This window comes from Podarcis vaucheri (assembly GCF_965113315.1).
Source record: "Podarcis vaucheri genome assembly, chromosome: 9".
NCBI lineage: Eukaryota > Metazoa > Chordata > Lepidosauria > Squamata > Lacertidae > Podarcis > Podarcis vaucheri.
In genome coordinates, this window is record NC_138767.1 from 52,055,792 (window position 1) to 52,077,717 (window position 21,926).

A 21,926-nucleotide genomic window follows, 5' to 3' on the forward strand; every position below is an offset into this window, starting at 1 on the left:
AGCAACAACAAAAAGTGTCGCTGCTGTTGGGGGTTCTGTGAATAGAGCCTTCGTGTCCCAGTTGACTGTTTTTGTATAGGGAAGTTCTTTTTGGTTATACAAAAATAAGTATAAATATAAACATTTGTGTGTTAGGAGGACAGGGTGTCTGTGGATATGTATCACATGTGTATGTTCATCTATTCAATTTCTTCAGTGGAAGCTCTTTAGAAATAATGGACACTGCACCAACATGCTTGTGCATGCATGGCAGGATAAGAGCACAAACAATAAAGCTGTGGAAGATTATAACAAGGGGAAACAGTCATCTTTTAATAAAAAATATGAAAGGAAATGCCTCATCCCTCCCTTTTAATGATGCCTTTATATTCCATTCATTCTATGATTCCCTTTTGAGATGTTCAGGAGGGAACAGGAAATAATCTTTAAGAGAATGTTGACGAGAAGGACAAAATATCTTGGAAGCCTCCTTTGTTGTTTGAGTGCTTCGTTAGTGTGACAATCCGACATAATGTTTCATGACCATGATGCCAAATGCCCCATTTATCATCAAGGCATATTTTTCCCTGTGAGACTCACTTTAGCTTAGAGAAATGAAGATTTCTTATATGTATCTAGAAAAGGTTTTCCATCTTCTTCCTGTATCCCATCCCCAGATTCAAGTAAAACTTAGTGGTTATCAGCAATTTACATACCTAACTTATTCCTTTGCATTCTAATAAATATGTCACTTTAAACAGTACTGGAGCAGATTCTTATGCTTTAAGAATCTCTTGTGAACATTCTTTTGTCAGCAACCATAAACATAAAAAATAAATCTTTTATGGAAATATTACTTGACTAAGTTTTGGTGAACAAGCTTATCTGTTTTGCTCAGAAGGTATGCATTAAATGAAATGACAAGTGTAATTTATGCTTTAAGGAGCTGAAAGGCAACTATATTGTTTATAGTTTGGTTGCTGCAGTACATATAGCAACACACCTATGAGAAATCTGGCCTCACTGTATACACCTAGAATCTGAGCTGGTGTTCATTATCACAGTGCAGTTTTCCCCCCTCCCAAAAAAAGAGAGAGATTTGGAACATTTTAGATCAGAATGATTAGATAATGCCCAACAGAATAGACAATTAGTTTTCTGCAACTGTATTAATACTATGGAGGGGGGGGGGGAAACAGGTTTCTTTGTTTTTCTTGAAAGCAGTGTTGTTGAAAGAGTTGTCCTTTTAACAGATGTATTTCACCTAAGAGTTTTATAGGTGACAATTAGCATGAATTAAATGCAAAGTATGTGTGTATTCATGAAAACAAACTCTGGAGAGTGGTTGCATGGTCCAGTTTGATTATCAATACTGAGTTGTCTGATTCCAGAGGTGTGTGTATGTGTGTAAATAATATACTGTAGACACATATATGAGTCTGTACTTGTTTGGGGGATGGGAAGGTAATGCCTATTGTGTCTGGACATTCTAAAACAGAATGTTACATCTTTGAATATCCCAGAGGCAATAATCTGCAGTGCTACAATGCAAGAACGTATGGTGTGGGGGGTGGGAGGAGAGGGAGCAGGTGACACATCCACTATGAGTAATACACTATAATTGTTAGGAGTATAGCACAAGTGGCAGTTGAAACAAGAATGATGTAAAGCAAATCTAGCATGTGATACTGTAGCTGGAAAAGTAATTTTGGCCTCTTTGTGGGTTGACTCTCTCTCTCTCCCTTTTTTTTTTTAATGAACTCTGTCCTTTGCCTTTCCAAATATTGGTTTTGGGAGGAATGGGTACTGTATCTAAACACTTCGGCTATTTTAAAAGGAAGCTCTCTTCCTGACAGGAAATCTATAGGAAGTCGTCTTGTATAAAAGTAGCAGTGACTGTGAATACAAATGCTTTCTTTGTCACCCAAACTGTTTTACAGGAGAGAGGGCCTTGAAACACATGGGCTTTTCAAGAGGGCTGCATTCTGTTTATCCAGTCATTTAGCCTAATTACTATTAGTATTGTTGTGGTCCCTTTTAAATAAGTGCTGTATTGTTTGGGCTTGATTGTTTGAGCCCAAGGACATTGAGGGATGCAAGCAAGTAGATTGTTTTCTTCTCCCTCCCACACTCAAAAAACTGTAAACTCATTAGTATGCACTTTGAGTCTTCGGGATTGGGCATGGGTTTATTAAGCAAGATCTAATTTAAAATTCTTTTTAAACGATTCTCTCTGACCCCTCCCCCACCAATACATGTACACAAGATCTTCATGACTGTATCAGACCAAAGGCTACTGTAATCCAATATCCCAGTTCCTACAGTGACCAATCGGATGTCTTGTGAGAGGCCCGTAGGCAGGACTTGAGCACAATGCCCCTCTCATGCTGTGGTTCACCAGAGACATGCTGTTTCTGATCCTGGAGGTGTTATACAGCCTTTGTGACCAGTAGCCATCACTAGCCACATCCTACAGGAATCCCCTTTTTTGAGCCATCTGAGTTGGCGGCCATCATTTGGTGGTAGAGAATTCCATACTTTTAAACATGCACTATATGAAGAGAAGTACTTTCTGTTGCCTGTCCTGAATCTCCAACCATTCAGCAGCTTTGGATGACCCTGAGTTCTGGCGTTGTGACAAAAGGAGGAAAAAATATACCTTTTATAATTTTATGCAGCACTATCATGTCCCCTTTACTCAGCTCTTTCTTTTTTTTGTATAAAAACCCCAAACAGTGTAACCATTCCATATAGGGGAGTTGCTCCAACCCTGATTATTTTGGAACCGAAGGTCAGTTTTCCTGTAAATGGCTGTAAGAGTTTTGAGTGTTGTTTAATTATTTTATTTCATACAATTTGCATACCACTCGATTGTAAAAGACCTCAAAGTGGTCTTAACACAGTTACCAAGAATTGTAATCTGACAGGGTATGTGCTTTTCAATAACAAAATGGCCCAAATAATTACTGTAGAAGTGCAACTGTCTACAAAGTTGAATGGGAGAGGGCTTCTTTTTAAAAAAAAGCATTTACTTTAAGAATTAGTAATATTATGAATTTATAGTAAAAAACACCAGTACGTAATGTTAGCATTTTGAATACTCTTTTGAGTGGGCTACTAATAAACAGTGAAGTGTTTTGAAAAAGCTGATAGACAACCCATGAAGAAACTGTTAGGTAAAGTAGTGATATCTTCACGGTGAGATTCTGTGCCTTTTGCTGATGAATAATTGTCTATTGAATGGCCTCTGCTGAAGTTCAGAGTTTCTTTAGGCTTCTGAGCAAGCATAGGGTTCAGAGGCCATGCAGAGAGTTCATTGTTCATGCTGAAAATATACATATCTCATAAGAAAGCATGCTGACTTTTATGCCTTTGAAATAAGTAGAAACTGCAACAATAAACATGTTTGACCTTGTATCTAGAGAGAGATTTTGACTACTGGTAGGTCTATCCTAATAATTTTTATAACTTGAAAATGAGAGTAACAGTAGATACTATAATAGTGATGAATTTTAACCAATAGGAAACAGTCATGCTAAATAACAACAACAACAAATGCTAGTGTGCTGTTTATACTTACTGAGAGTTTAGAAAGCAAAGTGTTAGTGCATTTTGCTATTGGCCTGGGTCCAACTGCAACTACGTGGAGATTTCTGGACACCAAGTTGGCGACCACAGTTTAAAAGCCTCTGCCTTAGTCCATGGTTAATACCATTTCCATTACAACTCTTTGTGTTTCTCCTTCTTGCATACTGGGACAAGTGAATTGTAAGAGCAAGCTACAGTCAATCAGTATAGTTGAGATCATAGAATCATAGAATAGTAGCATTGTAAAGGACCCCAAAGGTTATGTAGTCCATCTCCCTGGCAAATAGACATTCCATTGTGACAACTGTATCTTAGCTTTAAGGTGCCATTTGGCACCTAACTAATATATCTGAACTTCTAACACTGCCTCTCACTGTCTATCATTTATTTGCACTTAACTATGTATTGAAAGCCTATTACTTAAATTCACTGCAAGAAGATGAGTTGTAATTAAGATAGCCCATGCATGTTTTTGTTTGTTTAGTAGATTTATATTCCACTTTTTCAGCAGTCCTCAAAGTGGCCAGTAATCCTTCTGAAACACAACAGATATATCAAGAACCACATCCTCAAAAAAAGAAAACAGTTCTGGTGGGGTGGGAGCTGACATCAGATGTTCCATCCCACAAGTCAGTTGCTATGTTAGCTCTGTGGGGATCGGGGAGGGGACAGTCCAACTGGAACAGGTCCTGACGTTGCCTTTACCTGCCTGCTTGCCTGCCTCTTTTCTTCCTTTCCACAGGGCAGCTGGTGCCAGTTGGCCCTGTGGGGGTGATTGGGGAGAGGACAGGGTTGCCATATGTCCAGAATTTCCTGGACACAGCCAGAATACTGCGGGCGGAAATTTGCTAAAATGTCTGGGAAAACGTGGACTTATGGCAATCCATGTCAGCAGTGTCATTTTCCATAAAAATAGCTCAAAAACTTTTTTGCGATTCTGCCAAAGAAGCTCAACAACTTTGGACAACACTAAACAAACAAACAAAAAACCCCAGGGTGAAAAAAGCTAATCAACTTTGTGTCCGGATTCTCACTTTTTGAAACATGGCAACCCTAAATATGATACACATACAATATTTGTTCCATCAGAATCTGATTAAGCAAGATGAGTGTGATTGAGCTACTTTCTGCACTGTCTGCTGCTAGCAGCGGTGGTATATAAGGTCTAAGGTATATAAAGTTTTGAACAGTCTGCATGAATGTCGTTAACTCAAAATATATTAGTAGTGGCTAAATGTCAGAGACAGGCTGGACGCTGAGGACTGGTGAGTGGATACCGATGAGTGGTCACTGGGAGAAGCAGGGTTAGAAACTGACTTGGAAGAAGGGATCAGTGAATTGGGGTAACCTATAACAGCCGGGAAACAAGAGTCAGAGGCAGGAGAAACTGCAAGATTGGAGAGTGGAAAATAGGTGTGGGAAGGGGAAGAGATAGGTCAGACTGGTGTAGATGCAAGGGTTTCTACACCACCACCTCCTGCCCCCACCTCTCCTGCTCCACTCTCTCCCAGGACCAGGAGAGGATTGAAGGAGGAGCAGAAAGTCACATGTAGACAGTCTGCCTGCTTGCGTGCATCTCTGATAGGGGAGAGATATAAGCTGAGGTTGGGGTGGGAACTCTCTGTTGCGGCAACTGCCTCATTGGGTGCACACTTAGGAGTAGCTGACAGACATAGGACGGATGGACATGCCTTTCCCTAACTTGTAGGTGTGTTTTTGACAATAAAATTTAATTTCCCCCTATTGCTACACCAATATATTTGTTTGGAATAGTGAGGATGTATTGAGGATACTTAAATCTAGTAAACTCCAGTTTGGGGCTGCTCCTGAGTTTGGCTCAAAAGCTGCTGCTGCTGCTGCTGCTGAAAAATACTGTGACTGGGCTGCTCACTGAGGCAGAATATCAGCAATATATTGTGTCACTGGTGAAAGAATTGTACTGGCTGCCAGTTAGCTATTGGGCTAAATTCAAGATGCTGGGACTGGTGTACAAAGTCCTGTACAGCTTGGGACTAGGATGCCTGAAAGATTGCCTCATTCCTTCTGTATCTAACCAGCTATTGTGCTCCGCAAGAGAAGGCCACCTGCAGATGCCATATCATGTGTAGGTCCATTCCTTCAAATGTAGGAATTGGACCTTTAGTGTGGTGGCACATAGCCTTTGCAATTCCCTCATGTGATGCATCGGATAGACACCCTCTCTACCATCTTTTTGACACCTATTTATGGAAGACCTTCCTTTTCCAACAAGCATTTTAGGTTGAGAATTTTATCCCGGTTCGCATCTGTATTGTCAAAGTTTTTGTTGTTAAATCACTTCAGTATGTTTAGTGGGAAGTGGCTCATGTATTAAAAAGGAACCAAATGCAAGTCTTGCCACCAAGCAGAAGCTTATGCACTAATTTTGTTAATGGAGGAGTAACCTACTTGTTCATGTTACTTGATGAAATGCATTGAAAAAGCCATTTAAAAAAGAGATTTTTTGGGAAAAGGGCAGGAGCCTTTTCATACCTCAAAAGAGAAACTTACATTGAGCTTCTTAATACAATTTCAAATAAGGGTTTGTTGGTGCTCAGATAAATGAACAAAGTGACTAAAATACGCATAGGGTCACTTGTGCTTCTGAAATTTGGGCTGCTTATTTGAAGAATGGAAACATGTTGGCTTGAAAGACACTGTACTGTGATTAATTTAGCAACCCTGTCATGTTACTTCAACTCAAGTTTTCCTTCAATTCAATATTAGGAGTTTGTTTCCACTTCTGATGCAATACATAAAATTATTGAAAAACCTGCCAGTGGTCTTTTAGATATTGTTGGACTCCAAACTCTGTTCAGTCCAAGCCAGCATCACCCGTGTTTGGGGACGAGGGGAGTTGTGTTAGTCCAACAAAGTTTGCAGTGCCACATATTCCTTGCCCATGTGCTCTGTAATAGAGGCTTGCCATTACATAGGGTGTGTAAGAACCTAGTGCAACATAGATATAAAGGTAAAGGGGCCCCTGACCACTAGGTCCAGTCGTGACCAACTGGGATTGCGGCGCTCATCTTGCTTTATTGGCCGAGGGAGCCGGCGTACAGCTTCCGGGTCATGTGGCCAGCATGACTAAGCCGCTTCTGGCAAACCAGAGCAACGCACGGAAACGCCGTTTACCTTCCCACCGGAGTGGTACCTGTTTATCTACTTGCACTTTGACATGCTTTCGAACTGCTAGGTTGGCAGGAGGCAACATAGATATACTTGGCTAGAATTCTGTTCCTAAGTCTGAGGAGCAATATAGTATTTCAGCCTGAGTTTCTGACTAAGACCAGGCAGACCCAGGTTCAAATTCCTACTCAGCCCTGAGACATATTAGGTTAACTTGGACCAATCACATGAACTCATTCTAGCCTACCTCACAGATTGTTGTGAGAATAATAATAAAAAAGTGAGCATGAGGAAGTAATATATTTTTTGTCTCTCTCGGATGAAGGAGAGATAAAAACTAGACAAGGCACAGTGGTTCTGCTCTTCCTTTTGCACCTGGACTGTTGTCTAATTTTGTATATTTTCTCCATGACAAGGTTTGTTAAGCCTCGCCATGTAATTTGCAAAGTGTCGGTCCAGCTAAGCTAAGTTGCAACTGCCCTGGACGAGCACCCAACTGTGAATTTGCTATGGCGAGATGCACATACATCATGTTTCTTTTTATAAAAAGATTATTCAAAACATTTGCGCTCCATCTTTCCACTAGAAGGCCCTCAAGGTGATCTACAATCCAAAATAAAACTATGGCAAAAGTAACCCACTTAAAATAATCAACAAACACACAATTGTAGCAGCTGCAGATAAATTGGAAGACAACAAATGATACAAATATAGTTTTGTTTACTAACACTTGAGAGAATAAAATGTTTTAACAATACTTTAAGAGGGTAGGAACAAAATGAGATCTCTGGAAAGATCTCCTCATTAGCCACCCACCAGAGACAAGATCTTGAATGATGACCTCAGTGATGAACAAGGAAAGGCGTTTATATCCCCTGACAACTGCTTGAAGTAGTCTCCTACTCTTTCCTGTCTTAAATGTATCGAAGAGATATCATTTTATATTTATAAAGCAGCTTAGACCAATCCTGTACATGTTCTTTCAGCTGTCCTACAATATATAGAGCGTCTTCATTTTAGGTAAATGTATGTAGGATTGAAGCCTTAAGTTTGTGGTGTTTTTTGTTTATTTAATTGTTTGGGTAATGGCATTGTTCTAACTGGGCAGACATTGCTTGAGGACTATTTAGGTAAGTGAAGGATAAAACGGGCTGACTTCTTAGGTTAGGGCAAAAGCAAAGAGACATTGCCTCTTGCTACCATTTTAAATATGGCTGGCGTACACATGTGGTCATTGTAGAATGATTGTCCTAGAACCACAACTCTTCAATAAAATCATGAAATGTCGTTAGGGGAACCTGGCTTTTATAAGAATATTCCAGAATTCATATTCTTTTAATGCTGCTGAGACCATTGATTGACCTGTAATCAAATTTGATTGGTTCTACTTAGCGCTAAGCAATGGTTTAGCACCATGTGGATAAGTATTGGCAAGTATGAGCTCTTACGCTTCCTGTCTCTTCCTTCCGTGCACCCAGGAGGAGGATCGCTGCTGAGTTTACTTTTAATTTCAAAAACTAAACTCTAGCAGTATGTGTGAACCAAGAATTCTGGTTTACAACCAACAATGGTTAGTTGTTAAACAAGCCAGCTACAAACCATGAAATTGGCGTGTTTAGCATCTAACCATTGTTTAGCATCTAACCATTGCAAACTAGAATTCCTGGTTCACGGTTCACACATACTGCTGAGTCAGGGGTGTCCAGATGTTCTTGGACTCCAACTTCCATCAGCCCAGCCAGCACAGTCCAGTGGCCATGGATGATAGGGACTGTAGTTAAAAAGCATCTGGACAGCCATGGCTCCCATTCCTGCACTAAGTCACAAATTGAAAGTAAACATAGTAGAAATCCTCTTTGTTGTGTTAAGAGGAGAGGAGACAAAGAGGAGTATGTGAGCTTTGCACAGACCTGCTGAGATTTATCGATATACTGTAGTGCTGGATCATGGTACTAGATGTGAACTAACCAAAAGTGTTTTTATTGTGTTTGAAGTGCAGGAAAGTTTTTATCTCCCTTTGTTATCAACTAACTTGTGGATAGGCTTAGATAAGCCTAAACATAATTTATCAGCTTTCCATTTTTGAAACATATACTTAGCAATCCTGGCATTGGATAGTGTACTGAATTATTTTTTAAAAAAAAACTTGAAATTTTGTGAAATTCTAATGTGTTTTTGGTAACATCATGATCTGTTAGAAATCTAAAATACAATGCTTCATTGTCGGTTCAGCTCACTGACCAACAGCTTGAACTGCCATAACATGCAAATTTTCTTTTTCTTCCTACCTTCCTTCCTTCCCTTTTCATAATACTAGCAGGAGATGATTTGGAATTACTGTTATTAAGTGGTGGTATCACTTTTACCATGTCAACCAATTGCTTACCAACCAAAAATAACACTTTGTTTTCATCACATTGTAGAAAATGTGATTCCTGTTATTTGAAAAGAATAAGGAGGGGTTCCTATTCAGCTCAGCATAAATGCCGTCTGCTAAGAAAAGCTGCAGCCTCTTAATAGAAAATTCAGGCAGAAGTTTGTTCATTTTATAATATATACCCCATGTTGCCAGGAACACTAAGATGACAGTTTTGTCTTGAACATCAAACAGATATTGGTAGTTCTAGCACTGAATAGGGTGTGAGTAGAAGACCGAGAAAAAAAGAAATACTCAAATATTTTTTGCTTAAATTCTTTAAATTTTTGAACTGTCATGCTAAAATGGGTATAAATACCACAAATGATTTGTGAATACATTATGTATTGGCCATATTTGTTTACATAGTTAAATTGTAATAATATGGATATGGATCAGATTAAGAACAGCCCTGATGGGTCAGGCAAAAAAGCTGTGTCTAATCCAGCATCCTACTCCTATACTGACCAACCAGATGCCTACATCAGGGATGGAGAACCTCTTGGCCTCCATATTTTATTGGAGCCCAAATCCCATCTCATGTATTATGTCGATTGTGTCCACCAGAGAGTTCTTAAATAACAAAGTGATTTAAATTCTCCCTAAGAATGGTGTCTTAGAACTGGAAGGTGACATTTAAAAGGAAATCCAGAGGGACTCATTCAGAAAATTATTAATTTTTAAAAGTTGCACCCTGCTTTTCAGCATATCTGGGCCTCAAGTGGCTTACAAAAACAAACAAAAACCATACAATATACAAAATTTGAGGCATAAAATTAAAATGATGAAGCATCTTGCTAAAGAAGAATCAATGTAATTTCTGGAAAGGTACCTAAGTCCTGTCTTACAAAGCTTTTAGAATTATTTGAGCGTATCAGAAAGCATGTGGATAGGAGAAATCTGGCAGACACTGTATACCAGGATTTTCAAACAGCTTTTGACAATGTCCCTTACCAAAAGCTCCTGGGCAAACTTAGCAGTCATGGGATAAGAAGATAGATAAAGAACAGGAAGCATAGAATAGAAATAAAAGAGCTGTTTTCACAATGAGAGGGTGTAAGGTGTGGTCCCCAAGGATCTGATTTGGGACCTGTGCCTTTTAATTATTTACTGCTCACCCCTAAAGCCAGATCATTAACGTAGCCAAGTTTGTGAATGATACCAACTTATTGGTTATAGGGGCAAAAATGGGATTATGAAGAGCTCCCAAAGGATCTCATGTCATGAAGTCTTCAGAACTAGTGTTACTGAATCTGTATTTAAATGAGAACCAGGACTTGGTAGATAAACTAGTAATTGGATTTCTCTTAGTGGCTGCACATATGATTATAGCCATATTCTGGAAGGATTTAAAAGGTGTAAAACCGGAATGCCTGGTTCAAGAGAGAATGGTGCATTGCCCTTGCAGAAAAATTGACTTACAAATTAAGAGGAACAAAGCACAAAAATACCCTTTGCAGGAGAATGATGGAGCTTCATTTCATTTACAAATTCCCTAGGAAACCAAAGACCAGTTCCAAAAGTTTATAGTAACTTGCGGATCACTTATTAAAAACATGTTTTACAGATGCAGAAAAAGAACAAAATCTGTGGTGTGACCACACTTGAAATACTTTGTGCAGTACCCGTGGCCAAAATGAACATTGGGCTGGAGTAATTTTCCTGTGAGAAAGGGTTTAGGTTTTAGGGGGAAAGTGTGTAAGGGAAGACATGAAAGATGCATATGAAATAATGCGTGGAGAAAGTGGATAGAGAGAGGTTTTTCTAACTCATAATACTAGAACCTGGGGGTCATCCAGTGAAGCTGAATGGTGTGGAGTTCCAAGAGAAACTTCTTCACATAGCTTCCTTAAAATGTGCTGATGACTACCAACTTGGATGTTTTTAAAAGGGAATTAGCCGTATCCTCCATGATTTGCCTATCAGTGGTTACTAGCCATGATGGTGGTTAATAGCCATGATGGTTGATACAGTCTCCTGTACCAAAGGCAGCATGCTTCTAAATACTTGTTGCTGGGGAACAGAAGTGGAAAAGGGCTGTTATGCTCACATCCGGCTTGTGGGAGTCCTGTAGGGAGTACAGCTCCCGTCTTTCCTATATATTAGCCATGCTGGCCGAGACTGATGGGTTTCGGGCTCCAACAGTCTGGAGGCCAACAAATCCTCCCTGCCTGATGTAGGCCCTGTGGTCACTATAGGAGCAGATTGCTGTATCAGGTACACTTTTTGCCTGATGCAGTGGGGGTGATCTTAATATATTGATGGATTCCAATAGCTAAAGCTAAAACATGTGAAGACCAGGAAATGTTAGAATCTTCTATATTATTTTCTTCATACCAGTGAGGCTCATCTCAGAACAACGAAGCTGGTTCCAGAAGTGAAACCTAAAGCAAAATAGCTCTTTCAGCCTGTGCAAGTTTTGTTGTTGTTGTTCTTTTTAAGTACGAAAGCATCAAGAGCCCTTCAGACATTGATGATTTTGAGGTCTAAACAACTTGAAGGTCTGTTTTAGGCCTGAGTCTGAAGCGGCCCTTCTTAGCTTCATCTGGCCCCTGTACATTTCCAGGGACACATTCCTGAGGTGGGTAAAGAGGCTGCTTGAGGCTGGCATAAAAGAAAAGAGCCCCTAACCCCCTGCCCTGCCCTACCCCGCCCTGTCCCACAGCACTTCAGAGGAAGTGAGGCAGTGCCTGAGTGAGGAAGGTGACTCTGATGGTCTGACGACAGAGGGAACAAAACACAGAAAAAAATGGAAAAGGAACTGCAGTTTCTGTGGGGGGGGGGGAGAGGTTGAGCCTGAAACAAAGGGTCTAAATTCTGTAGAGCCCACAAAATGACTTGTTGCTCCTTTAGGCAGTGGTACAACCATTCCTTTCCCTTCTGCATGAAAGAGCAGAGATGGGAAGCCCAAAGTCATAGAGCCCAAAAGACTACTGCAGGGGTCAGCAACCTTTTTCAGCTGTGGGCGGTCCACCATCCCTCAGACTATGTGGTAGGCTGGACTATATTTTTTTTTGGGGGGGGGATGAACAAATTCCTATGCCCTACAAATAACCCAGAGATGCATTTTAAATAAAAGGACACATTTACTTATGTAGAAACACGCTGATTCCTGGACCGTCTGCGGGTCGGATTGAGAAGGTGATTGGGCCGCATCCGGCCCCCGGGACTTAGGTTGCCTACCCCTGGACTACTGCATCAGGCGGCAGTTCAGCATCTCTTTCCTCCATGATGCCATCACTAACCACTGGTCAGGAGTTCTGCTTCTCCACTTGGAATACGTTATTCACAAAGTTTTTACTTCCCACACCAATCCTGTCCGTGTCCCTTCTTTTCTCTGTTGACTACAGTTGCATGAAGTGGCAGGAGAGATGTGTAAGAGAAGGGGAGACTTTGTGATAGAGACAGAAACACTTGGTTTGTTACTATCCCAAAAGAGAACCCCCCCCCTTCCCCCTTTCCTGCTGCACCAATAATTCAAAACGGAAGCACCCAGCTCTTTCCAGATTGCAGGTTTCAGCCCTGTGCTTACTTACTTGGGAGCAAATCCCATTTGTATGTGATAGAATTACTTGTGGATAAAGTGCATAGGGTTAGGATGCTGAACCTAACCGAGGAAAAAAATCCTCCTAAAAAAGGACAGCTATTGGTTTGCATGGAAACCAGTGGTCGGTGCCACATACTCCATTCAAGAATGTTGGAAGGAGCAGGTATGCATTTTCTCCTGCCTCCCTTTCCAGGAATATTTATAGTATTGTATCAGTTAGTTCATGGGTAGGCAAACTAAGGCCCGGGGGCCGTATCCGGCCCAATCGCCTGTTAAATCCGGTCCGCAGACAGTCCAGGAATCAGCGTGTTTTTACATGAGTAGAATGTGTCCTTTTTTAAAAAATGCATTTCTGGGTTATTTGTGGGGCCTGCCTGGTGATTTTACATGAGTAGAGTGTGTGCTTTTATTTAAAATGCATCTCTGGGTTATTTGTGGGGCATTCCCCCCCCCAAAAAAATATAGTCCGCCCCCCCCCCCCGCAAAGTCTGAGGGAAAGTGGACCAGCCCCCTGTTGAAAAGGTTTGCTGAGCCCTGAGGTAGTCAGTTGTTCCCCTCAGCCTAGGTAGCCACATCCCAGGACTATCTTCCTAGATTTAAATATTTTTTATTATTTTTAATAAATTTAAGAACCTATGCTACAATTAATCATGCTTATGACACCTACTTTTTCCCCTGCAGGTCACTTGTGCTTGATAGAAAACTGGTTTCCCACCCCTGCTTTTAAAAATTCAAGCACAATTAAAATAAAATAAAATCCTACACTCCTGTGGTTCTATAAAAACTATGCCATTTAAAACTAGGGCAGGTATCCACTTATTTGTTTGAAACACTCCTCTATGATAGATACGGTAAATAGTTCTTGATCCCTTCTGATGTAAGACTCGGGGTGAAACTTTCTACTTTTCTTTCCCAAGCTTCCTGATGTGTCTAAAGGAAATAAATTGATTGATGCCTGAGAAGCTAAAGTTCTGTATGTAAAATCTCAGTCATAAGGACACATTTCTTAAATAGCAGTTTTGTTCTCTCTAGGCTATTTCGGTACCTGCCTGGGACTTTTTCGCCTTTCCGTCTTTTCCAGTATCCCACTGATTTCCATGTATGTTTATATTCTGGGATAAGCTGTGGTTTTTCTTGCTGTGTATGTTGCGCCTCACCACATACCATGATTTAAAATAATAAATAGTTTTAGCTTTCTGTTATATTTGTCAGCCCCGACAGTCTTGCAAATATAGCTAACTGGGAGGTCAGTTTGTGGCAAGCAGGGATAGAATCATAGAACTGCAGTTGAAAGGGACCCCTAGGGTCATCTAGTCGAACCCCCTGCAATGTAGGAAGTGGAGGGGAAACTGTGCTGTTGCATATGTGGGTGTGCTGGGAGGACTGCCCATAATGACTTCTTTTCCTTTTCCCAACAGATAGCTGCTATGTATTGGAATGGGAAAGGAGGAGGGCAAGTTGGGTAGAAGGAGGGGGTGTCTGTGAGGAGCCAAAAGTCAGTGCCTGTCAAGGTAGTGGCAACATTCCGTGGACTATTTTTGATGTTCACGCTGCAACTTGTTCAAAAACTGGTGACATTTTAGCTGACACATTTCCCCCTATTGATGCAGCTCTGTGGACCTCCTCTTTCTTGATTTCCTGCTTGAATATCTACATATGTAAGATGTGTTTAGTCATCATGAAGGCTGTATATTTTCCGTGGCTCTAGGTTAGAAATGAGTACATTTGGCAGGAATTCTTTGTGATTGGTTCTCTGCATGGTAATTAGTGTCTGAAAGATGGAAGGCATCACATTGAGATTACTTGATTTTTTATTTTTTGTCAATAAGGCTAAGGTCGCTGTTCCACACCTCAAGTGAGAGTAAGCTCCACAGAACTTGCATAGGAGTTCTGTGCTAAACTTGTGTATGATTGGGTCATGATGCTAAGTCAGCATAAAATCAAAAACCCTTGATTTAATTTATTTGTGTAGCTGGCTGTTGGCATTTGAAACACTCCGTCAAACTTGAAGGTTGCCAGATTAGCAACCAACTCTACTTTAAAGTATGTGAAATTCCCATCAAGTGATTTTACCCTTATATTTAAGTCCAGGTCTTTGTTTATACAGAGTTCACTGTTCTGAACTTAAGTCTCAATTCTGGATGATGCTGTTGGCCTACAAACTTTATTTAGGTTCCTGAGTTCTATTGGATTGCTGTCCTCTATTTAATATTGTTTGAACTATTGGGACCAAATGTCTGATGAAAGAATTTTCTGATATTTGCAACAAAATGTGTGTGTGGCGCAATATACCCTAGTTCAGTGGTTCTAAACTTCCCACCTTCATGGACCATCTGGTGGTTGCTGATAGCCTTTGGTCTACTCTAGGTGGACCACTTCATGCTTTTCTGCCTGTAGTAGAAATTCCAATGCACTGTGCTAGATGCTGTATGATTGTAATTGAATTTTGATTCATTTTTTATTGCTTCTTTTTTTTTACACTGTATTTTATTGTATTACAATTTGCATTCCATAAAATTGCAATAAAAGACAGTATAAGAAATAAAATAAACCATAAAAATATAATTTAATGTGGACATGCCGCAGACCAACTGAATGAAGCTTGCAGTTTGGGAAACTTTGTCCTGGTTGCTTTGCTAGCTCAGTTTCACATCCAACAATATCTATAGGGCCAATAATCCTTGCAAGATGGGTAAACATGAGTAACTGTACGAAATGCACCTCTTATTTCCTTCCAAAACCAGGTTATGAGGCATATTGCCTAAGTCTTGTCAGTTATATAAACTGACCATAGGGCTTGACTTAAACCAGTGGTTCCCAACTTTTTTGGCCATGCCCCACCTAAGCATCTCTAAAATCCTGATGCCTCCCCCCCATGACTTATAATTCTTATTTTTCAAAAAACAAACTCCTATTCACGTGGAGGAAGCCTGAAAGGCCATTAACATGGTCTAAACAGGCATCCAAATTGCCCTCTTGTGGGGTGTGTGCCCTGCGTTGGGAACCACAGACTTAAACAATTAGAGAAATAGTATGATAATCAGAGTGCACAAAGTGTTGATGTTCTTTGTGCTATTAGCTGGCTGGCACTGGAATACTGTGTCCAGTTCTGGGTGCCACAGTTTAAGGATATTGGCAAGCTGGAACGTGTACAAATGAGGGCAACAAAGATTATCAAGGGTCTGGAAACCACGCCATATGAGGAACAGTTGAGGGAGCTGGGTATGTTTAGTTTGGAAATGAGATGGAGGACATATGGTAGCCATCTTTAAATTTATAATGGGCTGTCGCATGGAAGACGGAGGAAGCTTGTTTTCTGCTAGTCTGGAGGGTAAGACCTGAACCAGTGGATTCAAGCTACAAGAAAGGAGATTCCAACTAAATACGGATGCTTTAGTTGAGATTCCCGCATTACAGGGGGCTGGGCTAGATGACCCCTGAGGTCGCTTACAATTGTACAATTCTGCATTTCTATTATCTCCAATCCAAAAACTAGGAGATGGGGGGTACTGAGCAGAGGAAGCTATTGCTGTTCTCAAGAATAATCAAGAAACAATTTGTCTAAGGAAGAAGAGCTGAAATTGAAATGAAGTATCTTGAGTCTAGCCATAATCTGCTTTGGTGTTGTGCAATTCATAGGTGAAAGTTAGTTGCTTTCTATACTCACGTTGTTCCTATTGGATTTAAATAAAAATTGTAACACAAGGGACATCTTCCCAACCTTGATGCATGTATTTGAGTCCCATTAGTTTTAATCACTAGTTATGTGTGAATACTGAGTTTACCAGTAGATTAACATTAGTCACAGTCAAAGCAGAATATTAATGTGGTTTTACAGGCCAAAGAGAACTTGGCCTACTGAATACTTTCTGAGAATTGCCTTGCTAATGCCCATGACTGGTGAAAATATAAGTACAGAACAGTCCTAAAACAAGACTTTACCAGTTCTTCCCATATGAATTTTCTGGACTGTCAGTTTTTGTAATCCTTGACATACTATAGATGCACCAGAATACAGTGCTAGAGTTATGACATGGGTGGATTGTGGACAGATAGTTGACAGCTCCCCTATATGTGAAACTCCCTGCAAGCACAAGAATGACACAGAGAAATGACTAGTCTAAAACCTTTCTTCCTGTTGTACTATTAAAAAGAAATAAATAGAGGGCACGATTAATGTGAGGTAGGATTTTAAAATGACATCTCCCACCTGCATTCTGAAATAGTATGGTTCACTCTACCGCCTTGGGATAGAATTCTGTCATCTCATTCTGCAACATGTGTTCAGGGTTAACATACTTACCCTGAACTTCCAGTTGCCTCCTTTTTCCTTTGTGACTTCAGCTGAGAGGAGTCCCTCAGAAAGTGGAGATTAGGCACTAGCAGTTATAAGAAAGGAAATTAACTTGGGCGAGAGAAGAAAAATGATTTTTCAACACCTAAGGTTCTCTGTTTCCAGAGTGCACTCTTCCTCCTCCCTTTTCAGAGTTTGTCTCCTATTTTCTAAGTCCAAGCTTATTCTTTGGTGTTGGCCGTGTCTAGCCAACACTGGGAATCTTATACAGCCAGTCTGTCAAATTTTATTTGCTAAAAAAGATTGGTCTCGCATCATATTCAGAACTTATCCAGAAGTAGGGTTTCTTTTTAGGGCAGGGAGCAGGGTCAGGGTCTATAGACTGAAGGGGAGGGGGAAGAAAATAAATATCTCTTGCACTTGCTGCACAACCACTGGATACAGTCAGTATCCTTTCAAACTGAGAAAGTTCTCTTATGCCTTGTTTTTCCAGAAGTAATCTAATATTCCTTTTATTTTTCATTTGGAGTGACAATGGTGGTAGTCTATAACATTTCTGCTGAATTATTTTTCTGAGGAGAAGCTATTTGACACAATGCATGCAGGACTGCTCTCTCTGTATGGGAGGTGTTTTGGCCAAAGTTTCTAGGTGTTGCCCAGAGACTTGTTAATGTAATCCTCTAGTTAACGTAACTCATGATGCACTGTACCCACTTGCTCATATTATTTTAGTTTGATTTCATCTGGTGCAAAAGTGCAGCAGAAGTCAAAATCATTTCAATTTTCTCTCCAGAGAACACTCCAAGATTTTAAACACTTTTTTGTATCTATTCAGGATGTTTGCACAGCAGTATAAGTGAAGAAATTCTGTTCTGGGGGAAAAAGCACCACTACTAACCATTTGTCTTTAATTTTTTTTTGCTCCTTACCTTTGTTGTTAAATCTGCAGAGCACAGATAGCCCTGGGGCTGCCATACATCCGGGTTTCCCCACATACATGTGGGATTCCAGTGCTGGAAATGGCGCCTGGGTAGAATTTCCGGAAATTGCTAAAATGTCAGGGGAAACCCAGACGTATGGCAATGTGGCCAGTTTTCTGGTGAAAATCCTTTAAAAAGCTTCAAAACTCATTTTTTAATGGAGCTTTTCTCAAAAAAAAAACCCTCAGCAACGGCTACCTGGCCTCAGAGCTGCCCAACATCTGCGAGCTTGAGAACTCCCAACGACCTGAGCACCTACATCAACCATTTACTTTTGTGCCTTAGACAAGGAAGCCCCCCTCCCAAACTTTGGCTTTTTTTTTTTAAAAAAAAAGCTCAACTGTCCGGATTTTCACTTTTTTAAATACAGCAACCCTAGATAGCCCACAACTATGTTCTGGCTAGCAACTTTTATCTGAGGATTGCATTCTACTGACTTAATTGTGATACTGCGGCACTTCAGCGTTTAACCTCAGATCCCATAATCAGTTCTTGTCCTTCCCAAAAACTATAACGCGAAGCCTTCCAACTGACCATAATCATACATATTTATAGAATTCAGATAATATACATTCCCTTCTAAATTAGTTCATGCAGATTCCAAAAGAACTCTTCTTCTGTGTCATGCAATTTTATTTCCATCACTCCCTTCAAGCTGCTTAGTTTAGCAGTACTAAGATTTGCTGTGAAAATAATGTAGTTTTCTGGGGTTAACACTATGGACATTTTCATATTACATACTGTTAATTGTAATAATAATACCTGTTATTTCACTTGTGAGGGTTTAGCATTCTTAATATTTCTGCTGTGTAAACCTGTGCAGTTATTTCTGCTTAAACAGCTGATGGTATTTCCCTGACATTATGTGAATTAATATACCTACTTGTATAATGGTGGTAGGAACTATAGTTTATTTGCCACTGGTTGCAGTTTTGCTCCTTAAGTCACTATTGATAGTAACTAATTTGATCCTTTTGTTTTGTGAATAGCCACCTGAAAATAACAGCAATGGCCAGGTGTGAGGTAGGCATTTGTACTCTGTGTGTGCGCTTTTGTAGCTCTCTACCTAGTCCTATCCTGCAGGTACTCTAGAAAGCTGCCTGTAGAAATGGCCTGTTTTGAAAGCATTGTTGAAAGGCTATAAAATCCTGCAACCATCCATATCAACTGAATGCTGCTGTTTATTTTCAGGCAGAGGTAAAAGTGGTGAGAGAATTTATAGAAATGGGTTGCCAATCCATTCTAAATGTTAGTAGGTGTCACTGTGTGCTTTCTTTACCCTGGAATATTGTAAATTTTATTAGCTTTCTGAAGCACATCCGTGGAACCGGTAAGTGTAAAACAAACAAACCAAAAAACCCCGACCTATGTCTTTACACTCACTAAAAACTCATTCTAAAAACTTGGTTGTGGGTGGGTCACCAAACCAGAACCTCATTGTTTTCCTTTTGAGGAGTTACCTGGTTCACATGATTAAATCATACACATGAGCTCCGTTCACCCATAGGCAGCACTTTCATTCCCACTTTTCTACACTCTATAAGAAAAGTTAACTTTTCCCAAGGATGTTTTGTTCAGATGACCCTACCAGATTACATTTCTGATTTTCTCAAACCTAAGAACAATGGTTATAAAACATTGACTCTCCAGCTCTCTCCTGCAATTTCCTAGTTTGAAACAATTTATTTATTTCCTGGCGCCGTGTGGACATGTAGTTGTGCGTGACTCGATCGTGCGTAATTGGGGGCACCTGTGCAGTGAAGATTGTAGACACACTTCTGTGGAGAGGGAATTCCATAGGGAAAGCCGTCTCCCAGAAAGTTCGCTCTGCAGATCTTAACACCTGAAAGGGTTGGTGGGGATAGCTACAATCTTTCAGATATTTGGGGCCTACCGGTAAGTCTTTTAAGGCTTGTGGGCACCTTGAATGGGCCTGCAAACAAAATGGCAACCAAATTATGTGGAAAGAGGAGGGTCTAAGTGGAAGGGGTGCACAATCTTGTAGAAAAATCCAGTTCCTTAGATCGGCCCTTCCCATTCTGGTGCCTCCCAGATGTTTTGGACTACAGATCCCTAAGACTGCCTTAGATAATGCCAAAGCCAGCTTTAGTTTTGCACCAGCTCTGGAAGTGTGCATTTCTTTCTCTTTTTTAATATTTGATAATACTGTTGTTTTATCTTTCTGTGTGCTATTTTTGTCAGTTTATGTTTTCTTATTGCATTGTACAGGTTCTTAATTTCACCAATTTTTAGGGCTTCACCTCTGATTCAGTATAATAATCTTTTTTTTTCTTAGTGTCAAGCACATACACTTTTGAATGGACAACTCATTGAAATACATTGAGGCTACTTCTATGTAAACATGTGTGAGATCTTGTTGTTAAATTTGAACTAAAGAGATTTTTGCAAGTAGACATATCTAAAATAGTCTACTATTTTAAAACAAAAGCCTCCCAGCACAAAGAGGAAATTTAACTCTTGTGCGTACTGCTTCAGCTTGCTGGTCCCATCACTCAAATAACTGAGACTCACAGATCAGTATAGCACTTGTTATATTATGGATTTTATGTAGTAGGAATCTCTGCATGCCAGTTGAACCAGTAATAGTTCCTGAATAAAGAATTTAACTGGCCCAAAGTAGTATTGAGTTCTGTGAGGTGTCTACTGCATTTATTCACCTAATCTGAGTGAAGCATGAAAATCTTAGGAAATACGTTGGTTTGTTGGTCTGTTTAAGTATTTTTCTTGTTCAGTAATTAAATCAGCTTAAAATTGTTGTTGGTGTTGTTTAGTCGTTTAGTCATGTCCGACTCTTCGTGACCCCATGGACCAGAGCACGCCAGGCACTCCTGTCTTCCACTGCCTCCCGCAGTTTGGTCAAACTCATGCTGGTAGCTTCGAGAACACTGTCCAACCATCTCGTCCTCTGTCGCCCCCTTCTCCTTGTGCCCTCCATCTTTCCCAACATCAGGGTCTTTTCCAGGGAGTCTTCTCTTCTCATGAGGTGGCCAAAGTATTGGAGCCTCAGCTTCATGATCTTTCCTTCCAGTGAGCACTCAGGGCTGATTTCCTTAAGAATGGAGAGGTTTGATCTTCTTGCAGTCCATGGGACTCTCAAGAGCTTAAAATAGCCTTTCTGTAATAATGCAGTGTTATATATGTGTGTGTGTGTGTATATATATATGTGTGTGTGTGTGTGTGTGTGTGTGTATACACACACACACACACACACACTGCACATGAGAATTTCCCCCTTGGTCCCTAGGAGAATGACCCATAGCAGCCCACTAGTTTGACCTCTACTGTCAAAGGCAACTAACTGCCTAGTTGATTCTTGAAATGGAAATCTGTTTATTTTTGGCTATCAATAGTGCTCAAGATGTAGATAAACCACAGAAGAATGTAACTACGTATGTAAAAAGCAATTATTCAATTATTTACTGCAAATATCCAGAAGAATTCACTCAGTTTTAAAATCGCATTTGTTTGTGTTGTTAGGAAGTTCTGTGCCTAAAGTGTTTTTTTTAAAAAGGTATTATGGTGAAAAAAGTATACTTCTAATCACATATGCTTGTCTCCTGCTAAAGCTCAGTGGCTTAGAGGTTTAAATTGCTCTACATTTTTGGAAGTTAGTGTTGTAATGAGATATGCCACGCAGATGGCTTTTCTGTATTAGGCATGCAGAACTGTCAGCTCTTAATTGCAGGAATTCTCATTTTCTCTCCCCACCCCCCTTTGTGGTTCTGATGATTTTACCTTTAAAGGCACAGCAGAAAATAATCTAATACTGTACTGTTTTTGTACAATTTGCTGCTGATAGTTGTGCAAGGTATTGCACATTGTAATGCATACTTAGCGATCTGTTCCGTTTAGTGCTTCACTTTCAGTTTTGTTACATGCAAGTTTGTATCACACAAAACAGGTACAGACTTTTCCTTCAACTAGTTTGGACAGAAATCTTGCTTTCCATAATCT

At 40.2% G+C, this 21,926-nt stretch overlaps 1 protein-coding gene across 4 annotated transcripts in view; it reads left to right on the plus strand.

Annotated features, from left to right (window-relative positions):
* STOX2 (storkhead box 2) overlaps nucleotides 1-21,926 on the plus strand; it is a 129,947-nt gene that overhangs the window by 51,517 nt on the left and 56,504 nt on the right. The gene's annotated exons all lie outside the window — the stretch shown is intronic.